The 19776-nt window shown below is 35.4% G+C and overlaps 1 long non-coding RNA gene across 1 annotated transcript; it reads left to right on the top strand.

Moving 5' to 3' along the window:
- The first annotated feature begins 6166 nt into the window (after positions 1–6166).
- LOC135298138 (uncharacterized) lies at positions 6167–11745 on the top strand. Its single transcript, XR_010360127.1, has 3 exons — positions 6167–6291; positions 6529–6567; positions 11462–11745. It is a non-coding gene; the product is annotated as an uncharacterized LOC135298138 (long non-coding RNA).
- The last annotated feature ends 8031 nt before the right edge of the window (positions 11746–19776 follow it).

The following is a 19776-nucleotide window of genomic DNA, read 5'->3' as shown; positions in this document are numbered from 1 at the left end:
GTAACACCTTTTGTGGTCCCCTTTAGATTGTACTCAGGCTTACATGTTTCTTCTCTCACACAACCCATTTGCATACTCTGAAGCGGGTGCTGACTTAACAGAAGGTAAAATTCAGTGTGCCCAGAAGACATTAGATTCCAACTATCTCAGCTGACACATTTTTGAGAGCTACACAACAGTGCATAACTAAAAAGATTTCTGTTCATTTTTAGAGGAGTTTCAAGGCTCAGGACAGAGGAAATTAAAAATCCTGTGTCAGACCCAGTGTTGTCTCTGTCTTGATGTTGCATTAAGGGAAATCCTGATGGCTTTTTTTTCTGAGTGAGCAGTAAGGGGCAATTACCTAATTCTCTAGTTATGGAAACTGTACAGGGACCAAAATATTCAATACCTTAAACAGGTATCCAATACCCAGTGTCAATAAAAGTTTTCAACTACATATTTACTTCTTCACATCCTGAGTGCCATTTATAGCTATGGCATTGACTTCCTCCTAGTTTTCCTCTGCCCTTTGGTGTCAGGCCCAACACAGATATTTCACTTTGACATAAGTTCGGAAGTTCAAGAAGTTCAAAACAAAAATTTTCAAACAAAAGAAAGATAAAACACTTGCAAATCCCAATTCTGTGCTTGAAGTCAGGGTATTAAGGAAGACTGGACAAATCCCTGAAGGAACTTAGGGGAGCTTTATTTTTGGCAGGTAAGACTCACTAAGTGAACTTACAGAATGTGCCTTTTAAATCCCAGAACATATGAGTCACTCCTGTTTGGCTCATGGCAAAAGGCTAGGGAGGAAAGGTTTCTGAAAGACAAAAACCAAAGTGAGAGAAAATAGCATATGGTGAGTGCATTGACTAGAGCAGAAACACGGAGATTATTACTCTAGTTGCACACAGAATTCTTTAACTGGCCTAAAGTACTTCTGCTCTCTTATTCTTTCTTCTTCAGCAGAAGACAGGGAGAGGGGAGGAAAAAAAGCTCAGAAGCTACTTGTATTTACTGATGATTTACTTCATTTGCTGAAATACCATTTCAGCTTGACAGCATGTGGCAGTAGCGTTGCAGTCTCTTGAAAGCAAAGCAAAGTGTTAAAATCTGTTTCTTTTCCCCTAACTTAAAAGGAGTTCAGCTTTTTAGAACACTCTTTTGATCATTTTGTTGCTTGTTTCTTTTTCAGTCAACTATTTCAAGCAGAGATGCAAACACTAAAATGATGTTTTTAATGATTTGTGTCTTATACCTGCAGTTTTTCTGAAGACCTGTGATTTGTACACGGAAAATCAGCAGGTGAGATCCTATTGAACATCCTAAGGTGGGTAATGCTAAAGTGTATGTTTTCTGTTACATGCTATGCAGTAGAAACTGCAAAAGACATATTTGACTTATAAGCAGGATAACCATGTTTTATTGTGTCCTTCTACATTTTGAATATTACCTTTAATTTCTTTTAAGATTTGACACAGTCATGTATTTGAATCATTTGCTCTGGTATGGTTACTCTTTGTGTGTGATTCTTGAGACTACCAAGGGTAGTACATAGTCCATCCTCTTATAGTGCCTGTTTCCTTTTTTAGAGATATTTGTCACGACTGCTCCTTTATCCCACTTTTTCTCTAAAAAGTCAGGAAATTTTCTGAAGACATATCCAAAGCCTGTATTTCCTGTAAACAATTTCAGTGCAGAAGATATGACAGATATTATATAAAAAATTGAATAGATTTTTCTGTTTATTTCCCTTGAACTTTCTAAGTTAAAGTGAGTCCCAATTACTAGAATCATTATGGTCAATTTTCTATTTAAACAAAACAACCCAACCAACCCACCAAAATAAAAACAAACAAAGAAACAAACAAAAATACCCCACCCAGAATAAAGCCAAAACCAAAACAAGCAAACCCCAAACAAAATCAAGCAAAACAAGACAAACATAGAGAACCCACCAAAACCAAAATAACAACAAAAAAAAACAAAAAACAAAACCCCACACCAAAAAAAGGAAAGAATGAAACATATAATCTGGTATCTAATATCTATTTAAAGAAAGCTTTCACAGAGCTGCAAAGGCATCCAGAACACTACATGCCCTTGTCTGACAGTCTCTTGCTCTGACTCCCGACTGTGCTGCTTTCTGATCCTGATTGTGTTGCATATCATTAGTGTAAGGCACAGAGAAACGTTACAGTTTGCTGTTTTTAGAAGAGCTAACCAAAAGGGTCAGGCCAGTTTATAGTTTACAGTAAATAAAATAAAGCATTGGATTATCTGGAGATTGCTGCATGTGAAGTGATTGTTTCATGTGAAAATCATTCTCCTGGCTTTCAAAATCTGCCCCCACTTGAAGCTAGCACACTTAAGTTGAGTTTGTTACTTCATGTTGTGAACTGTAAGGAATCACCTGTGGCTTCCACTAGAAAGTTGATGGACTCTAGAAATGCCTACAACGTTCTGTCTTTCATTAAGTTTAATGCCTAGTGATGTTGCACTGAGTTTTTTCCTCAGGCCTGACAGTCTGAGGAAAAAACTGCCTGGGGCGACTGAGTAAGGACTTGCAAGAAATCTTACCTGAGAACTAACTCTGCAATGGTAGTATTTGTATTTCTTTTCTACCTCTATGATTTTTTTCTGTGGCACATTGAGTTTGTTTTCACACAAAGGTGAAATAGGTCTGTTATGTAAGGCTTGTTGTTTCTCTGGTAATGTACCAAAAAAGCCCAATCAAAAAACCTAAAAGCTTGTGGATAATCTGATTCTGGGGGAAATCCTGGGGCATTTGAAGGTCAGTATAATTAAATTTCACACAAAAAGAAACCAACAAATACACATTTTAATTTATGTATTTATATATATACCTGGTTTCAGTGCTATATTTAGTTACAAGGCTTAGGCAAGGAATAAAGCCTTATGATGTCCCAAGAGGAAGGTATTTGGTAACAGCTGTTGTCATGTGAAAAAAGGAAATTTCCTTGACCCTTCACTACAAAATGTGTCCTGAATTTTACAGTAGATGAATGTCAGAAGTTCTAATTGTTTTGAATAACACTTTATATGCATTCAGAAAATATTTAAATGGGTCTATAACTCCTCAGAACCATGTGTTACCTGATTTTAGGACAAACATTTTGGAAAAGTTGGCTTAAAATTCTCTGAACTTGGAGTAGTTTATTTGTAAATTTGGGACCATGCTGCATTAGCAAAACATTATGGAGATTATTCAACTAATGTTAAATGAGTTTAAGACAAATTATAGGGTTAAAAGTATAGAAATGGAAATAATCTAGTCACCCAATAATGTAAATATTTCTTCTAAATACTTTAATTCCTGAGTATATTAATTTTGCAAAGAGGCTTAATAAAGTTCTGAAAATTTTTCATATTTTTGCTGTTCAATATATTTTGTATAGTGTGATGCTCTAGTTATTTTATTGCAGATGAGCATCTGTTACTATTTATTGGTCAGAGAACATACATTGTAGGCATTTCTGGCCCAGTGATTCTGGTACATGCCAATTCAAATCCCAAGACAAATAAATTTAGTGTCAGTTATGCAGGACATATTCTTACACTACAGTTGGTAAAAGAACATAAAATCAACAGAAAAAAAAATCCAAGAAACCATCAAAACAAAACATAACCATAGCCAACTGCAGAGTGTGAATATAAGATGTCAAAGAAATTAATTGCTGTCATTGTCCCCTGAGTTCTTCCCCATGGTGCTGGATGGAAGGTCTGAAAGATTTCCAGGTGCTACTCAGCCATGTGCAAATCACTGCTTTGACAGACCCCTAAACTCTTGGGATGGTATTAGTCTTAGGGGATATTTTCTTGTTCTTTTCTAGCCTTAGCTGGAATTGGAAGTCAGTTGTTCAAACAGATGCAACTCAATTACTTTTGCCAGTTCCTTGGGACAGATGATAACACATGGGCATTTTTTTTTTTTTAAATCTAGGTAAACTGCTCACGTTTTTCTGTTTTAAAGAGCGATTTCAGTACATGGTGGCCCTTTCTTTGTATTTTATTACAGCTTATCTGGTTTTAAAACATCTTGGTTTTATATCTAAGTACTTATTTGGAAAAGTGCTTGAATCGGCAGGTGTTAAAGTCTTACCCCTACTGCAGCTTCCTACAATATGTTGCCAGAATGATGATGGCAGGCACAGGAGCTCCCTGTTTGGCTCCTGAGGCATGTCTGTGTGCATGTACTGAATTTCACAGGAAGAAAAGGGAAACAAGCACTTGTCCTCCCTCGAGGAGCACTCCAGCCATGAGGCTATCACAGAAAAAGGAGAGCTACACCTCTGTCCCCCGACTCCCTCCTTCAGGTAACATTTCAAAAATGATAACTGGAATAGCAATCTGTGGTACATTGAATGTAACTGGACACTTTCTTGCTGGATTGAGCTCCCCAAAATGATTTTGGCAGTGTTATGTCTTGTTTCTGGATCCTACTGTGATATTGGGATTTGGGATTCTCTGTCTAGTTAAGACAATTCAAGTGCAAATTAATCTGATAGATCTGAAGAGCAACAAAGCACTGATGGATTTTGCTTTCTAGCAGTTGAAAGCAGAGTGTTTTTCCACGTAAACAATTTGTATTTGACATATAAATTCTATTCCACTCCAAATGATTAATTATTGAAGGAGCAGCAGGAAAATTTGCAGGTATTTCAACCAGTTGCAGCACTGTGAAGAGGCCTGTAGCAGCAACTGCAGTCACTTCCTTCTCAGAAGTCTGAGGAACACTAGAATAAGAATGCACCTGCAGGGGACTAGGCTGAAAATATGAATTTTTGGTTTGATAAGTCTGAGAAAAATATAAATATTTTCTCAGAAATTAATTAAAGTCCATTTTACCCCATCTGGTGCTTAAACATCTCGCTCTGACCCATATAGGTCGCAGAAAGCCATGAAGAAAAAATCTCAGTTTGCCTCATCACTCTAGAATAAACTATTTCTGTGAAAAATTCTAAATAAAATTCAGACAGATTAATGAATTTAAATTAATTTTTAAAAATTTGTGTAATTAAATTTTTAAGGGTTTCTGGTTTCAAATAAGTAAAATGAATAAACAATATTGATGCAAAAGGTCAAGAGATTTCTGCCTTCACAGAAGCCCTAGAGAGATTGCAGAATAATGCCAAAACACCAAGAAAAGTTGATTAATTTTAGAAAAATAAAATTATTTTACAGGGTCATATCCAGGATGCAATAAATCAAGAATAAACAGAATACACTAACTGGGTCTGGCATGGATAGAGTCATACAGGAACGATGAAGTCATAATGTATCTCATTTATCTTTCCTGAAATGACAATTGGTAAGCTTCATCCTCGGGAGTGTATCAGAGTGAGAAAACCTCTTCCTGAGATGTTAATCAATTACTCCTATTTTAGTCAAAAATTTATCCTTTCTTCTCTTTTTTGGAGCCATTTTTATCTCCCATTCTGCATAGTCACAAGTAATCAAAAACATAAAATTTTGGCTAAAGTAGACTCATGGTTTTGTGCTAATCTCAGAAGGTTTTCCCTCAGTACTAGTGTTGCTGTGGAAGAGGCAAGATGGGCTTCATGGTCAACTTGAAGGGTGGTATAACACTGACTGACTCCATTGTAAAAGCACCAAATCACTATTATCTCTTCATGGCTCTTGGCATTTTGTTTCTTAGTAGTTTTTACACAATGTTTTGATCACCAGAATGATATACAGGACTATGGTTCCTAAATATTCTTGTAGTGCCAATTCCAGTACAGTATCTTGATAACCAAAGATATAATATTTCAACAATTTCAGTTCATTTAGATTTGCAAAAAACCACAACTGGTATGTGACAAAATTAATGTGTGCAATATCTAATCCTCACATGCAGTGATTGGTAAAGAAAAATGGTATAAATCAGCCTGGAATGATTTGGGCATCCAAAACCATTACAATATCATGGGGTTATCTGCAGTCTGAATACCAATGGCCCAGCCTTTTATAGTGCAAAGTCTGATGAATTTTTGTTGCACAGTTCAATTGATTTGCCAGGGAACAACTTTCTCCAGCACTATCATTTATCTGTGTGCTATACAAAATCAATGTGGGCAGCAATAAATAACTCCTGATTCCAATTACCATAATGAAGCTACTGTAAAACTCAGTGGAAGCTGCCAAACTGCTTTCAGCAGTACTTGCATGGAAAGCTTGTGGAGCAGCAGCAAGTGTGATCAGCAATATTCCAACTTAAAAAGCTTTGACTCCAGATAGCCACTGCCAGTCTGTTTTCAAAGGGAAAAAAATGCAGTCAGTGTTAAGGTAAGGTTATTACAACTATTGGAGGCATGCCTCTGCCCAAATTAAGGGCAAATGAAGCCATGTACTTGAAGTTAATAGTACAGATTTTACTTAACAGTAAATGTGAGGGAGAGAGAAGGAAATAGAAAACAAGGGACGAGGAGGGAAAGTGACAGAGAGGCAAGGTAAGTAGAAAAATATTACCACTCCATGGATTCTGATGGAGTCCATTTATTCCTCTTCTTCTGCTCTTCTCAGTGGTGAGGGTCCCATGAAACACAGAGTTCAATGGATTAGGTATGTTCAGGACAGGTGGTAACACCAAGATACCTCCTCTGCAGTGTGTGGGGAAAATACACAGTCTCTTATAATAACTCTGGATCTGTTGCAACACTTGGATCACGTGCAGTCTTCTGATCCAAGGCCTCAGGGATCAGTCTGAGCAGCACTTTGGGGGTCTTTCATGGTTTAACACCTCCTCAACTGTCCCTCACATAAATGTCCCATATGGCCTTCACATGTGTCACAGGTGGCATTCACAGGCTGGGGGGAAGTTATACAACCAAGAGAGTTTGTGTAAGTGAGGGTGGGTGTTTACTCCCTCTGTCTTGAGCTGATCAGAGGTTATGCCATCACACCCTCAAAAACTCACTTTCTTCCCCCTCAGCTTGGGGCGACTGTGTGCAAACCTGGCCTTGGCAAATGAGTCTGTGGGCTTTGGTGGTCACAGCTTCTTTACACAGTTTTGCCATAATGGGAAAAGTTCTACAGTAATCTTAACAATGTTTAAGCCATAAACCATTTTAGTCTTTTATATGCAGTAAGAATATAGATTTAGGTCAGGTATTAGGGAAAAATTGTTTACTGTGAGAGTGCTGAAGTATAGGAACCTGTTGCTCAGAAAAGTTGTGGATGCTGCATCCCTGGACGTGTTTAACGCCAGGTTGGGTAGAGATCTGAACAGCCTGGTCTAGTGCAAAGCGTCCTGGTCCACAGCAGGGACCTAAATGGCCCTTATAAAAATACTTTTTTAATGAAGTTCATTCTTTCAAATGGGCATCTGGATGCTATTACAATCAAAATAGGGGGAAAAGTGTTACTCTTCAATTAAAATTCAATTAAATTTTTTGTCTATATATCTAGAAAAGAGAACAGTAAAGTGAACACTCCATGATTATTCTACTCACAACTTTTCTGGTTTGGCAAGAACAATTAAAAGGACACAAATCAGATATCTCAGCATGTGGAAGCAGCTTCTCCTTTAATGGATGTGTAAATGTATGTAAATACGTCCTTTTATCCCCAAGAACATCTGCTGTACATGTGGATTTCTGTTCACAAGTTAGACATGCTACAGTAATTCAGTATAAGGTTGCTCATATCACTTTGATGAAAATAATGCATGTCCTCCCCTGCATTCATGATGAGCTCTTATATCTGAGATGCTGTGCCCATGCCTCTAATAATAAATGTTCTTCTGTGCCTGCCAGTGATGTGTACAAAGGCACCCTTAAAAGTGCTTCCGTCTGAGGGTATCCACAACCATTTTTTCCAAGATACACGACAAATAGGGACACTGATGCTTTTATTAAAATGATTTAAAAAAGATGATTATTTTATAAGGAATCAAATAGTTTTGTCAATAAAAACTGAGAAAAACAAACCTCTTTCCCCCAGTGAAACTGATTAACAAAATCAGCCATCATGCTGGGTTTTTTTCAAAGGTTTAGTGGTTTTCCTTTCCTTTTTAATTTCTGTTACTCTGTTCACCTTGCAAACATGACATAGAAAGAGAAAAAAAAAATAGAGAAGACTGAGGGAAGAAAAAGGAAACAAAAGAGAAAAGTAAAAACTATTCTGAAAGTTTAATATTTTAAAAATGTGAGTCCCAACTAATTTTAATGGAAATACCACTTTGAGGTTTATCTGATTTGCCATCATGGACAATAATTATGAAATAATATTACCTCTAGATTGTACTATAGAAAGCCTGATCTCAACTTGCAAGCAGATTGAAGCTGCTCATGCTTAAAGTGATTGAGATTTTAAGCCATTTGGACCATGTGACCTTTGAGTTATAGAGTAGAAGGAAGAAATATTTTAAATTCAACTTCAGGTAATGAATAATTCATGGTGACGTTTGAGTGCCTTGAATAAATAAATAAAAATATTAATTTCAAGAGGCTGATATTGAATAATAAAGTAAATATAATTTGAGATCATTTCATCAGATATATTTTAATGGATACTGCTGACAGAATTATTCCTTTTCTGAAAGGAAAGAGGAAAACCTGTGCGTAAATAAAATGTGATTCAGGTAATTAGAATAATAATGAATTTAATAATATAAAATTAAGACATAGAGCAAATTTTGAAACTCATAAATATAGTCATTATATATAAATATATACACAAAAGAGATACTTAACACAATTAGAGATATTAAAATCAGCACTGATAAAACAAAGTAAATGGGGGAAGACATAGAAATAAGAGTTGATTTTCATGTAGTGTGAAATCTTTTCAGCGTTGCTTGTCAAAGCAAAGATCAGAGCACAGTTAAGTGGCTCCCCTTATTGAATGATGTAACATTTAAGGAGGAAGACAACAGCTGAAATGTTTTGGGTTTTTTTTTCTGGTGCTTTTTAAGGAACTGTGAAGCTATAGTAAAAAACCCCAACCATTCTGCCTTCTCTTTGCTTCCTGTGTTAGAGCAAAAGCCACAAAATGCTGGCACAAGATCTACTGTCCCAGATTTTCAGTTCAGGTGATCAGAATAAATGACAGCAGTTTATAGGAGTTGAGGTTCTCTCACCCCCGCCTTGTCCACATGATCTTGTGCTTGTGTCTTGTAAATCTATGCTTGTACTTCTCTTTTGAAATAACAAAGTTTAGGATTTTACAATAGCTTGATTTCTTTGATTATAATGTGATATCTCACTAATTTCTTTGCACATCCTCTTTTGGAGGGGGAATTTTATGTGCCCTGGACTACACCAGATTTGAAGTAAAAACAGTAATATTTAATTATTGAAAAACTATATTGCCATCTTGCCAGTATTAAACACTGAATATTTGCAGTTGGAAAATGCATACAGAATCACTCATTTTGCCTTCCTGTGCTAAATAGCATTGAGGTATTTGCTATATTGCTCTGCAACATCCCCATGAATAGCAAAGTATGGACATGGACATTAACAGCTATATAGATATCTCAATAGTAGCCTTAAAAACAATGTAATGATCTTAGCAATAACATAGGTATAGTTTAGCACCTAAAGCATCAACTTTAATGGAAAATTAGTATTATGAATATGTATTTGATATTTGTCTTCTGAGCTGCACAAGGTTTGGGCATGGCTCATGCTTTCTGTGCATTGCCTCATTTGTTGTGCTCAAGTGCAGAAAATAATGAGCAAAGGCATGTAATTTAGAGCCACATGGAAACATAAAGGAGCTCTGTGTCATGGTGTTGTCAGCTGTCTTCAGACAAAGTGCTCCTTACCCCCACTATTTTCAGAGCTTTTGTGTTAACCAGTATTTTTAGTGCAAATCCCACACTGGAAAAGCCTGCTGGCTTATGTAGTCCACTTCTTCAAAGGAAATATTGCTTCGTAATAAATTTGAACAATTCTTTGTTAGGAAACAAGAAAATCAATATTGTAACTGCATGGTCAGGGAAATTGATATAATAATTTCACCACCTTTATGTGCTGTGAAAGAAAAAGTATCAGTGCTTACTTTTTGACAAGAATTATTTATTCACACAAAATTGCACAGACCCAATGACTTCAGCTGACTCATTTTTCTTCACAGTTAATCCACTCCAGCAAAGTGAAAGGCCTGTAAAATGTGTGCGCTTGGAAGGACTCCATCCCTTACCTTGACAAAGTACCTTAATTCTCCTTGGTTTAAGGGAGGATCAGTTGCTTAGGCCTATGAAAGAGACATTCCTGTTTGTCAGGGCCTTAATCTCAAGTTTTCAAGCACATAGATGTTCATATTCACAGCATAAGGAAGAATGGACAGATCTGTAATAATTACACTAATGCTGTAATAAGAGAAATGATCTCATTTTTGATGATCCCATGGAGGGAACATACTAAAAGTATTCTTTTATTTTCTAGTGTTTTGATTGCTAACTAGGCTGTTCATTTGGAAAAAGAAACTGTGGTGACGAGACCTAGAGATATATTTCATTAACATACTGGTTCCATTGTGAGGCATATTGTTAGCTAAAAATTAGAATTCTTGTTAACACAAAGTAATCAAAATCTATTTTTTTTTACCTAATATTTGGAGCACAAAGGTTAAAAATAGGTAAACCATCCTTTAATTGTGTAATTGTGCTAACCAAAACATGCATATGATTATCCTCGGTAAGTTTATAAAATATGAACTTCATTAAAAGTAATCTGATTAAATTGTGAAGTTCTTTTTACTCAGCTCCAAAACTGGGATTTTCCATGCATGTTAATGAGTGATACATCCTGTACTCTTGCTCACTGTAATTAAACAAGCTGAAAATTCTGTACTGTAGTATTGTAGTCTAGTCTTGGTTTACTGAACATTTAAAGGTTCCATGGAACCATCTGACAGTACTTATACTTATCCTGTAAGATAAAATATGAGCTATAAAGGTCTAGTGAAAATATGTTCAAAACTGAAACAATCAGTCCAATATAGATGGATCAGATTATATGTTTTCCTTCATTGTAAGGGATTAACCTTAATTTTTCATTCACCTAAAGGACTTAAAATAAATTAATACCTAAAATAATTAATTTCTAGTGCTGAATAAACTCACTGAAATTAGAATGAGCTGGCACAGGCAATGAATCTGCTCTGGATTTTCTTGTGGCTTTGAGGTCTGTCCTACTTCATTACTTTAGTAGAAGAACTTGAAATAGCAAAGTAGTAAGTCTTCAAAGCTCTCTCCTATCATAGGTGTGACAAAAAGCTGTCTTACCTTATTTAATGCAAAGATTGGAGCATGGAATTTTTTGAGGAATTTTTTTCAGGAAAAAAATTGAGTAAAGAGTATTCTCTGATGATTTCATATTACTAAAGGCGTCCTTTCTTTTGGGAAGATTTCTGAAGCACTCTTTGGCTTACTGCAGAAGAACAAAATAAAAGTAAGCCAAAGGAATCTTTTTCATGTTGTTTTCTCTTTTCATGTTGTTTTCTCAAGGATATCCTTCAATTTTGAGACATCTGACAACGAAGACCTAAGCCAAAGCCCAGGAAAGATGCTATGGCAGCTACCTGCTGGGAGAAACTTGTCTGTCAATAAGAATAGAAAGTACAGTTGAATCCTTTACTAACAGAATAAAGTGGAAATTGTGTTCTGTCTCCATTTCTCTAAGCAAAGTGGCCTCATTGGCCTCCTGCCTTCTGTGTTCTTAGAAGGAAATTGTTTAATTCTCACATTCACTGACACTGCTTTTAGCACACTTGACACATCTGTGCATGTTACTGTTCTTTCTGCATCATACAACTGCATCCAGGACACCTTTTAGTCCTGTTCAACCATTCTCACTACAGCTTAACAAGATCTTTCCTGATTTATTTTAGCATTTAGATTTCAATTTTTATTCTGGGATTAAGAGGCATTGTAACCAAAATTGGAAGGTCCTTATCCCACCCAGAGATGGAGTCATAATTCACTGGCATTGCAATTGGTTTGGCTGTAAGAAAATGTGTATGGATATGTAGTGAAGTGGGGATTCTCAAGAACAGTTTAGAGAAATGCCTGTCAGGAATCATCCAACTGCACTCCTCCAGAGGTGTGCTGGAGGGCAGGGCAAAGGGTGGTCTCTATGATCTCAGATTTCCTCTCACCCTACACTTCTGTGGGTTATGTTGTCTCTTGAAGCCAGTTATTTTAAAGACTCAATAATTATTTCTCTCATGTCTTTTTGAGCAATGCTTATACATTCAGGCCAATTTTGCTGCAGATTAAAATCACACATCTGCGCTACTTCCTTTATGTTCTAAGGATTCACTGAGCATTCCATATCTGCAATGCTAGTTGTCAGGATACATGCACACACATGTGCAGAGAACTGTGTTCTAATGTAAACATACTGTCCTTACAAGAAAGCTGCTAAGAAAACATTAGGCTCTTATTTCTGATTTATTTTAAATTACCATGCCCATTTCCAGCACTCTCACTCTTAGAGGCAGCTAAACCTAACAGAATGGGAAAAAAAACCCAAACCTCTCCTTCTACCTATACATTCAAATGAAGCCAAGCAGAAGATAAGTAATTTTGTACTACACATGCAGCCATCCCAGACATCAGAAAAGGGGAAAATGGTTTTCTGGACAACATGATTTTTTTACCAGGGTGCTTCGTTTGTGGGTGTACTTTTCTTTCTTCTTCAGAGATCTGCCAATTTATTCCAGAAAAAGACTGAGAAAAGATAAGAGGAGAAAGAACACATTTCAAATCTGAAACTTGTCATAAATGCAGTGTTTTTCATTAACAGGACACTTCGAAGTAGGAGATGTATATTTGCACAAGTTCATACACCACCTAGCAAAATAGGTTTTTCACTTTCACTGAGGACTCTGAACTATTACGTTATAATTATTTAAAAAATCTTCTATCTGTCTCCATGTCTGTGTACTTTTTCTTTATATCCTTTGGGAAGGCTGCTGTTTATTTATCACACCCAGCCTCCTCTTAATGTTGATGTCAGTGGGCGGCAGGGCAGGAGACCTATTCTGCCTCTTTAATTTACTGCTGTGTTTTCTCATTCAGCCCTTTTCTTACCAGAAAAGGCGCCACAAGGGGAATTTCTTCATCTGAAAAGAATGAATTTGTTTTGTCTGCATGATACCACAGTCTCCAGCAGGCTAAGAAACCCTGTTTAAAGTAGCAAAGGAGTATTCACACCCTCAAATCAGGTGTCTGGATGTTGAACACAGGCTGCTGTTATAATAAGCATAGTTCAGTAGAATTTTAAAAAATCTGGATTTATGTTGTACTGAAGATTTCAGCTGTAAAATCAACATATGCATGCTGTCCCTCTCTCTCATTGCCTTTTTTCTTCCTACCACTTTCATGTTGCTGATGGTTTTGGTTGTGTTTGTAACAGCCACACAAAAGCTGCCCAGTGAGCCTACTGCACCAGGGAGCCTTGGGGTTTTTTGGCACAAAAGGAAAGCTGTGGTAGAGTTCACAGTATCATAGAAGGGCTGAGGTGGGAAGGCACCTCTGGAGATTGTTTGTCCAGCCCCTTTGCTCACCCAGTGAAGGACATCCCATCTGGTTTTGAATATCTCCAAGAACAGAAACTCCACAGCCTCTCTGGGCAACCTGTGCCAGGGCTCATTCGCCAGTGAAATTACTGAATCTATACTCATGCAATGATTAAATCCATTCAAATTACATAAAAACAGGACATGTAACATATGCCTGTATTACACTTTTTAGCAGCTGTATTTAATAAAAAAACAAAAGGAAGAAAAGAAGAAAAACCACGTTAGTTCTTGCAGAAAAGCAGCAATATTACAGTACTGTTGTATACAATGCAACAAAGCAGCACTCAAAAAAAATCAAGTTAAATGCTTGGTTTGAAGAAAACAAAAGAGGAAATCCAAGTCCTTTGCTGGGGATTAATTTGAAAAGTGTACTTTCAAGGATAAGCAGATGCAGCAGTACTGGCATAAAAATAATTTTATGTAAAACTCATACAAGCTGCCTTTGTCACAAAATTAACTGCTTTCAAAATAATGTTTGCTGTATTTCCCACAGGTGAAGTAATGCTTGAAGCTATTACTGGGACATAATTTCAGTGATCAAATAAGGCTTTTGTTATTAAAAAAAATATTTGAATTCTCATTTCCATTCTTTATTACCTTTTGGTAGTTTTTTTGTAGACTTTGAAAGGATACATCCTATATTTAAAATAAATTTTTAATCAGTAAATATTACTTAATGTCATATGAGGACTCTTTCAGAATGAGAATGAAAGTTTCAGTGTGTGTGGCAAAGCTTTTTCTCTGGCAAAAATTTTTAGTTGTACACAGGAAATAGAGGAATACAGTTGACACAGCACATCCATAAATATCCATATATATGGCACTGGACACTTGGACTTGGTGAACGATCTGGGGTTTCCTTTATTATTCTGTTGACTGTATAATTAACACTCAGCACAACCTTTACATCTGGATGTAAGATGGATAAAAAAATAAAATGGAGAGAAAGAAACCAGGATTCACTTGTAAGGCTTTGGATTCTGGGAGATAATAAAATAGAGATTATATATTGTCATTGAATGTTTTTTTCCTTTTATGTATCATTTATTACATGTGTGCCTGATAAAAAGGCTTTACCTGCAATGCATAGTGCAAATTCCCTATAGGCTTCATTAAATGGTTTAGTTATTTTGAGCTATGATCTCGTTAAACTGAGATGTTTAAATCAAGCTTAATTGCAACATTCTGAATTTTGATCTTTTCTTCCAATGCATTTGCTGTAGGATCTGCTTTATAACTAAAAATTATGAGCACAGCACTGACTGGTTAAGTTCTATCAAAGCAAGGAGGATGAAATAACTGGAAATTATGATCATATCCAGTAGCCTACTCATTTTTATCATGCGTGGTATGTGGTTAAGAGTTCCAAGTATATATTCATGCACTGTGTACTTGTGCATATGTTTGTACACGTTTGTATATATAATGGCAGAAGATTTATGTCTTTTCGTACATTTATGGTATAATGTACCATAAAATGGTAGAAGATTTCTATCTGCTCTTCACTTTTTGGGAGCAGGTTATTATAACAGCCACAGTAATTTCCCAGGGGACATTTGAAAACAGAAGAGCATGTCTGCTAACCCTTTCAATTGCATATCTTATATACATAATAATATAGTATTATAGATACTATATGCACTTATATGTGCCAAATATATCTCTATATAGTCATATTCTATTTGTATGTGTTCATGTTTGTGTACATAAGTAAAGTGTGATGAGAACATCATTACTGCAGACTGCTATATTCTCTAACTTTTGCAAACCTTTTAGTTAACTACAGAATTTGCAGATATAATAAATGTTAAAATTGATAGACTATATCTAAATTAGAGAATTTCTAGACAATTTGTAGTTTAATTTACATATGCTTCCTGTTACCTATGTTGAATTGGCATTGAATACTAGAATGGAACTAGTCCAAATTAAATAAAACCACATTCAATTTAATAAAAATAAAAATGCGTATGCTCTTTGTATCACAAATAATTAATCAGTGAAATATCTTGTCAGAAAATACTGTGGATAATTGCCTAAGAGTATGAAAACAATAGGATATATGACTAATATTGTACCTAATTGCATTATCTAAGCTGGAAATGTAGAATGGATATCAATAGTCATGACGCACAATAAAATATAAAATTACCCATTTAACAGAATAGAAAGAAATACTCCCCACAGACATATGATTGCACAATTATTAATTGTGTATTTGGAGAGGCATAGATTTTAAGGCCAGGAGGATTCATTCCAATTATGTCATCTGATTAGATGATGACTAAATGCTACAAATTAAATATTGATCAGTGAACTAATCTTTGGATCTATTTGTTTACATTTGTACATCCCTTAATTGTTTCTCAAAGCATTTCACAGGTATACATTTCAATTCCTTTCTGATATGTGGCATCAATGTTTGAAAATAAAGCACTTGCATTTCATAGGCAGATCATCTGCAGCCCAAATGGGCTTTTTTTTTTTAAGATAAATGTTTACATTTTGATTTACAACAAAACAAATCAGAGGTTACAAGATGTAATGATTGGGAAAGAAATGATTCATACAGTAGGTCTATATTTGTACTCCACTAATATAGATTTTGATGTTGTTCTAAAGACAAAGTACAAAGATGCTTCAAGTTGATGTAAAATTAAAATAACTTGTATGCAAAATTATTCATAATGGACAGTAGATGCTACAAAGAAATAGTTACCATAAAGACATAAAACCTGAATTTATGCAAATCATATATATATTTGTGATTTATCATCTTCGAGGGAGTATATAGCTTGATAGTCTCATGTCATACAAAAACTAAAAATGTTCTTTAGCATGTGAGCTTTATCTGTTTCTGTTGGTTGATTTAAGCCCCATTTTTCATATTCTTCTTTTGCCAGCTTGGCTTCTTTTAATTTTCATTTTCCTGTTTATCCTTTTGTGTCTGTTCTATGTCATATTCTATTATTTTCTTTCCACATAATTGTTTTTACTTATTCATTTATTCCTTATTCTATTACTCAAGAATGATTTCACTACCAAATTCTATTTCCTACAATTTTTTAAGAGCACTCTTTGATTTTCTTGACCTTGAACTTCACCCTGTGACTCTGCTGAATGTTTTTCCCCATTCACCCTTCTCCAGCTATAGGATCATTAGATTTTTTTATGCTTCCATTTCATAAGCTCAGCATTTTGTGTTTTTTGAGGTCCTCATGTATAGTCAATGAATCAATAACCGCTGAATTCTCACATGCAGAAAATTGAGTAATTTTCTAAAATTCAGAACAAGCAGAGCTTTCCTTTTCCCTTCCCTCTGCCTCTTCTCTCTGAAGACTAAAGATTTTCTAGTGCTGCTCTCCATATAATTTTTGAGACTCTCTTCTCCCCAGTCACTCTCCTCTTTCTAATCATGCCAGTAGAGTGCTCTGAATTTTCCTAGTATGCCATTAACCCAGGTAATACTGTCACAGGAAAGATTTTAGTATTATTTTTGTCTATCCTTTTATTTTATCAGGGACATTCGTGGTACTAGAAAGATGTAAGAAGTTGGATGTTTGGGCATGACATCCTTTGATGCAAAGACAAGAAGCAGCATGACATGAGATGGAGATGAAAGGCTCTGCCATGCTCTTGGAGCTAGCAAACCATTTGATCACAGACCAGTTGTAGCAGGGAGAGTCTACACCAGATGCCCTTGATGATAAATTTTCAGACTCTGTGGGTGGATAATGAACACCTGCTTTGATGCTTAGATCTGACCTCAGGCCAATTTGATATTAATTTTATATCACATCCATCCAAGAGAGGATATTCATCCCTCTCTTTCAATATTTTCTTTCATATGTCTCTACTGAGACTTCTTTTTCCTCATAATCCATCTTTTGTGTTGCTTTATCAACTTCTTATTTTCTTTCCTTCTACCTGCTTCAGGATATATTTTCATGTCTTCTGTGACATTCTATTTTAACCAGTGTCTAATTTACCTCTCTCTTTCCTACCGCACTGAGATGTGGTAATTGCTGAATTTGTTCCAGTATCGTGTAGTGTAAAAAAAGTTTCTCTTTTAATAATAGAGACATGACTCTGATCTCATATTGCTTAAAACCAATTCAGCTGATAATTTGAAAGGCATTCCTCTTGATTTACTGTAAGTGTGATGGGGTCAAGCCTTTTGAACACGGTATACCTGCAGCATTTCATTTTCTATTTCATAAGATCTTAAAACATATTAAATGATGTGTTACAGACTCTGCTAACGCTTATGACATTTTGCAAGCGAAGACAAAGCTTGAGAATTTATTCTTTTGGGGACAGCTTATTGGGAGGATCAAGATTAATTTTAATTCCTAGACCCCAGTGATCAAGAAACCAATATTTATTTATCCATCACTTCAGACTTTGTCCAATGCACAGATTTAGCTTTCATGGGAATATCAGTAGTTAATATTCTATTCTACTCTTTTTGCCTAAAAAGCAGCAATTATAACAGTCTGAACACCTTGTATTTCAGTTTCCTGATCCACTTTAAACTCAAAAATTTGTTCATCTTTATACTTGACTTGACATACATATTTCACTCACAGATTTTATTCTTTGCCTGTGGAAAATATTCTTCATTTACAAAGTGTTAAACATGGTGTTCAGGCTTTGAACATAACCTCTTTTGTTTTTTAGAAAAGCTTGTTGGGCTTTATTGCCAGGTTTGTCTTGAAAATCTTCCAAACTCTAACTCTATTAAATATTTTGTCCTCGAAACTCAGTCCATTCTTGTCTTCCGGGGAATCAGTGTTCTTCCCCTGCCAGTGATAAATTGATGTGTCTTTGTTGTATTAGCAGTCTCCTTAACCTAACTGCCTAATCAAAAGTTCCTTAATACATCAAGAGCTCTTCTTTGGTAGCTACCTGCATTTCTTCAGCAAGCCTTAGATTTTTTATCAAAGTATAGATTAGAACAAAACTATGTTAATATATTTGCAAAAAATATCTTTTAACTGAGATATTCCTCAAAAATAACCAGTTATTTGGGGCTGACTACAGGTTTGACATGGCTGATGCCCAGATTCTTAGGCATATTATAAAAGTGTTTTGCAAAATGTTCTACAAGAAAAGTTAGTGAGTTTCAGATAGCCTTTAGTTCAAACAAGAGTACTCTATATGCACTATACTGAGTGGATATGGAACTATATGCAGAGATCTCCAGTGACTGAAAAAACATCTGAATTTATATGCTGTAGATATAGGTTTTATAGATTATATTATTAAGGTGTCCTTTACAATATGAGTTTCAATTTAATAGTTATGAAGATATGATATTGCTACATATTCACTGCAGTGTTAGTGACAATGTACTTACTTCAAAGACAATGCTGAAATTAGAATTAATGATTGTTTTCAAAAAAATATTGTTCCATCCCATAGGTGGGGACAAAAAAAAGAAAAGGCATTGAGCAATCTTAGGAAAAGAAAGTTCAGTATAGTAGTTTCTTACATATCTATATATTCTAAGACAATTGAATTAAACAGAAGTATGAAAATTAAAGAAAAGCCATGCAAAACACAAGAGTTTTGTTTGCTTGTTTTATTTTTCACAATATACGTTTGCCAGGGAGTTTGTGATTTATAAGATCATTATCTATCTCCCAAAGGGTACACTCAATGGATGACTAGATTACACTGAGATGCAAAATCTAAAAGTAGAACATTCAAAAATATCAACTCTTATGCCTAAAGGTTTATATTCAAGTTTATTAGATTTTGAAAGAAATGTATGTGGGGGCATATGTTCATGCATCATTGGTTATGTCTTCCTATTCAGCTTTTAGTACTAACCTCTGGAAATGGCATATTAGATTGGATAAGCTATGAGTTGGAAACTGTGGCAGTTTTCTCAATGTATGGTCATACTGTAGTAGCTGGCTGATTTTTCATTTTGCTGTACTACTTTATACAGCAACAAAATTGTCAGTGAATGTGTATGTGTTAGAGAAATTACCTGCCTCTACTGGTCATAAATAATTATTTGTTTCATTTACAAGTGACTTGTTTTATGGGATGTGTTTTAGCTGAAGAGTAAGAGATGCTTGCTGTTCTGCTCACATCATTGGCTGCACTGGAAGGAGGAAAACTTGTTTCTACTTACTAGGATGATTCTGTATCTATAAGACCTGTTTCCACATTAGTCATTGATTATTCATGTTTCAGTAACAGCAGATGAATGAAATGGAGGTTTAC

This window comes from Passer domesticus, chromosome 3, assembly GCF_036417665.1.
Source record: "Passer domesticus isolate bPasDom1 chromosome 3, bPasDom1.hap1, whole genome shotgun sequence".
NCBI classification, from domain to species: domain Eukaryota; kingdom Metazoa; phylum Chordata; class Aves; order Passeriformes; family Passeridae; genus Passer; species Passer domesticus.
The sequence above is the reverse complement of the archived record's forward strand: the minus strand, read 5'-3'. Positions and strand labels throughout refer to the sequence as shown.